This window comes from Cynara cardunculus, unplaced genomic scaffold (assembly GCF_001531365.2).
Source record: "Cynara cardunculus var. scolymus isolate 2C unplaced genomic scaffold, CcrdV1 Un_Scaffold_1253, whole genome shotgun sequence".
Taxonomy (NCBI): Eukaryota; Viridiplantae; Streptophyta; class Magnoliopsida; order Asterales; family Asteraceae; genus Cynara; species Cynara cardunculus.
The window spans coordinates 961-6,056 of record NW_020200713.1 but is presented as its reverse complement, the minus strand read 5'-3'; the positions used below and the strand labels follow the sequence as shown (position 1 = coordinate 6,056).

General features: G+C 36.2%; 1 pseudogene; it reads right to left on the bottom strand.

The window, feature by feature from the left end:
• Positions 1-895: 895 nt before the first annotated feature.
• On the bottom strand, positions 896-4,644 carry LOC112502331 (annotated as a pseudogene).
• Positions 4,645-5,096: the final 452 nt, after the last annotated feature.

Genomic DNA, 5,096 nt, shown 5'->3' with positions numbered 1-5,096 from the left:
ACAAGTCTAAAACCACATTCTTTTACCTCAACGTCATCATTACCTTCAAACCAAAAAGTAACAAAATTCTTTGCCTCCTGCCATTCACGATAAACCCAAGTCTCAAAACAAAACCATATGATATCTGACTTAGGGATTCCAGTGGGATCATATATAAATCGATAGTCGTAAACCAAAGAAGTCCCATCAAAGTTGTCCACATGATAGCTTGGTAAATTGTTGTAATTGTAGTGATCAAAATAAGACTTTTTCAGCGTCAAAACAACACAAAATCCAAATCCCCTCAACTTGTTGTAGCAGAAATTTGGAGGCAAATCATACTGTAAGTGATTTCCCATATTTGTATGTGTAAACCATTGTGGAATTCTATTTCCATGATATTTTATATCCAAATGGTAATTGTCTTGTCCACCGAAGATTTCACGTATGTCACTCGGGAACTCCATAAATTGAAGCAAAGAAGAAATTTTGTTTCTACAACTATGGGATGTTATAGATAAGTTAAGATCAAGTAGAGGCTGACACATACAAACCGGGCTTTCAGTACTAACATTCCTAAACAATTTTGGACAACCTTCAAAAAACATTCCTAATAAAGTACCTGATGAATGGGTCATATTTGGTAAAAAAAAAAACTAGTTGATAGGTTAAATCATAATGTTACATGATTTAAACAAACATGTTGAAAATTAACTAAAAGATATTTGGAAATTTTTTTTAGAGTTAATTGAAACAAATTACGAATATAAATCAGGGACAATTTTCATTACATATAGTTATGATACTAAATACAAATTATAATTGTGAGGGAAAAATGACAAAATTATATTACAATCAATGACATCCAAGCTTTCACATATGCATCACCGCAATACATCTTTGTTAATCTGACTACCTACCACGACCAAATGAAAGGGTTATAATTCCTCCACATTTGGAAACGACCTCCTTCTTGTGTTGGAGTTGGGAGCTCTTGAATGGGATTGAAATTCGTGTCTTCTTCTATATCTTTATCAAAAACAAGTCTAAAACCACATTCTTTTACTTCAACTTCATCACTGTGTTCAATCGAAAAAGTAACAAAATTCTTTGCCTCCTGCCATCCACTATCAATCCAACTCTCAAAACGAAACCATATCATATCTGACTCAGGCATTTCAATGGAACCATATATAAATGGAAAGTGGTGAACCAAAGAAGTCCCATCAAAGTTGTCCACATGATAGCCTGGTAAATTGTTGTAATTGCAGTGATCATAATAAGACTTTTTCAGCGTCAAAACAACACATAATACATATCCCCTCAACTTGTTGTAGCAGAAATTTGGAGGCAAATCATACTGTAAGTGATTTCCCATACTTGTATGTGTAAACCATTGTGGAATTCTATTTCCATGATATTTTATATCCAAATGGTAAGTGTCTTGTCCACCGAAGATTCCACGTGTGTTAATGGGAAACTCCATAAATTGAAGCACAGAAGAAATTTGGTTTCTACAATTGTGGGAGGTTATAGATGAGTTAAGATCAAGTAGAGGCTGACACATACAAACCGGGCTTTCAATACTAACATTCCTAAACAAATTTGGACAACCTTCAAAAAACATGGCAAAGGATGATTGAATATTAAAATCGCTAGGTGGATGTTGATGCAAGGAGGTGCAATAAGATGCGGCAAGAACTATAAGGTTAGGTGGAAGTTCTGGAAGCATTTCCAGCTTCTTGCAACCAGAAAGTTTAAGATTTTGAAGATGATAAAGTTGACTCAAACATCCAGGTAAACTAGTAAAGTTGTTCCCATCCAAGTATAGAGATTCTAGACATGATAAGCCTCCAATGCTATCAGACACTTCCACTATATTGCAGTGGCGAAGATTTAATTCTCGTAAGTAAAGAAAATGCGCCAATGAAGGCATTACCAGACTTTGGGGATGTTGCATCTTACTTGAAAACCATGAAGGTTGAGAAATTGAATCCCACCATCTAGACCGGATCCTCTTCTCATGTCGACCAAATCYCAATACTTGAAGGTTGTTTTGAGAGAATACAAAAGAAGGAAGTTCCGTTATGGCGGTACCATCGATACAAAACTTTTTCAAAGTTTGGATTGTGCCAAAGAATTCAGGAAGCTTGTCCAGTTTTGAGCAACCCGAGAGATTCACAACTTCAAGATAATCCATTTCGAATTTGCAAGGGAATCTCCAAAAACATTTGCAGTTTTTCATATTTAGAACAACAAGCTTCTTGAGCATCCCAAGGGATGGGTGGACTTTAACCAAATTCACACAACCTTCAAGAATGAGTTCTTCGAGATTTGTGATCCTTGTGAAATTGGGGGTACTTGTTAGGTTACGACAATGCCTTAGATTCATCACTTTCAACCTTTCAAAACACTAACATCAAGGACAAACACGAAAACACTTAATTAGATCTCTAGTTATTAAAAACATAGGAGGAATGCATATACATAGCAAAATAAGTACCTTAGGCGATGTCCAAAGATTTTTGATGTGGCTGTAAGACAAGTCGATGGCAACAATGTTTTCTGGRTAGAAATCTGAAGGGAAGCACTTGAAAGGGAATCCATGCCAATAAAGTAACCTTAACTTATTTGATAAAAATTTCAACTTCCCRTTGTAATTCACCTTAGATTCCTTCCACAACTTCAAATCAAATGCATGCCAACGGTGTCTGAGTTCTTCATCACATATTTTTAGGATCCGCAAATTCTTCATTTGTGCAAAAGCTTTACCATCAATGTGAACCTTCAAACAATATTCCTTTACCAGAAGGTGAAGGACTTCAACCGCTTCTGTTCCCTAGATCCAAGTAAAAAGAAAATGGAACATATAATTTAGATCGAAAAGAGTGACGTATACCAAAAATAATCATATGCCACTTCTTACCTCGTTTTCATTTAATACATCATAAACCTCCGATGAAATCCACAACCTGCTTCGCTTCCCAGGGGTATTGGACTCTTCGCGTATAATTTCCCTTGCCATCTTTTGGATCAAGTCATGCATTTCAAGCAAATCATTACGAGAAACGACAAGCAATGACTTGTCAACTAGAATTTTGATATTTGTATATGTATGATAATTACAACCATCTAGTATAGTTGTTGCATCATCTTTATTATCACCAATGAATGAAGATGCAATATCAAGGAAGATGTTTTTTTGTTGAGGGCTTAACGCATCGAAACTTAATCGAAGCACCCGTTGTATCTCTTCATTAGGATATACTTGGAGCTTGTCCAATTCGCTTTTCCACTCCTTCACAGTTTTTCCGTAAAGAAAAGATCCCAAGACCYTGAGGGCAAGGGGGTGACCTTTCACATACTGCACAACTTGCAGAGCAAGTTCTTCAAAGTCTTCAGTAGGATGTTCTTTATGAAAAGCATACAAACTAAAGAGCTCAAGAGATTCAAAATCATCGAGAAACTCCATGTCATAGATTTCATCCACTTTATGAGACCTTAGCAATTGCTTGTCTTTACTGGTGAAAATAATAAAACTTCCTGGAAAAAACCAAACACGTGAACCCGCTAGTGCTTCTAACTAATCGCGATGATCCACATCATCTAGAACAAGTAGGATTGGCTTCGTTGGCATCCTTTGCTTTATTACCGTAATTCCTTCACTAACACTTGAGATCTCTACAACTCTTACTTTCATGATTTTACCAATTAGTTGCATTTGGACTTGAGTTAGACCTTGTTGCTTAGCGACTCCTTGGACATTTTCACAAAAGCTACTTTCCTCAAAGTGGATACACATCGAGTTATAAATAGCTTTGGCTAGGGTTGTCTTTCCTATTCCACTAATACCACATATCCCTATCATGTGTACCTTATCTGATCCGACAAATCGTAACAAGTTCATTTTCTTTATTCGTGCGTCCAACCCTACAAGGTTCTGGCCGACATGCAAAGGTTCATGAGATAATGYTTTTAGGATTTCTTTGGAGATGCTATCAATGAATTTGGACTCAAACCTGTTGACCAGAAAGAACCCCAAATGTATAGAATTAGTTCTAATAAAGTTACTAGATGAATTGGTTTGGGAGAAAAACAGCTACTTAATGAAATTCAAATGATACGRCCCCTTGTTAATTTGATTAGAGATATAAATCATTATAGTAAAGAAAAAATTTACCCGTTTGCCATGTCCTCGAGATCCCATCCAGATAAGTTGGCAGCCAAGGATAAAGCTTCTTTCCATTTAGCAACCTCTGCTCTATTTGAAATCTCATGTTTGGCAAAAGCTTGTGCATAGCTCCCAGTCTGTTTCCTCACCACATCAGGCTTGACGTCATAGAAGATCACYCGAACCTCWTGCTTGTGCTCTCTCGCCTCCTTGCATTCGAGGATTTTTACAAGTTCCCTCAAACACCATGACGAAGATGCATAATTTTTAGAGAAGRCGACTACCAGRAWCCTCGATTCTTGAATGACTTTGTCGAGATTAGGAGATATCTTTTCGCCTAGGGTGAGATCCGTATCATCTCTAAACACATGAATTCCTTTTTGTTCTAAATCTTTGAATAGATGATCCATAAAGCTTTTACGGATATCTTCACCTCTAAAACTTACAAAGACRTCATACGTCCACCAAGRCCGTTGAWYGGATGCAGTAGCCATTATCAATGATGAAAGYTGTGTTAAACACATGTAAARATCAACCAAAAAARAGTAGCTTTGAATTTAACATGGATGGGTAAAAGAAAGCTGGATTTACACTAGAAAATGAAAGAATAAAGAAGCAGTTAAAAAGAAAAGAAACGCAGAACTAAGTAAAAGTAATGGATTACTTACTGAAGATGTGGTGTTGGATTAATAAGTGTGCGAGTGAAGAACAAATTGAGGGGTCAAATTATATATGAAGAAAGAGAGGTGTGTTGACTCAAGTCAACTTTTATACTTTATTCAAGACACGTTCTTTTCATCGATTTATTCAAAAACATATTGAATATAAATATACTTGTGATTATTACAAGTAGTGGAGAAGAAACCTACAACACAAATGGTGAAACCTTCGAAAAGCTCCACATCCATCCATCATTTATTTCCTTAAACAACATCAAAACCAATGT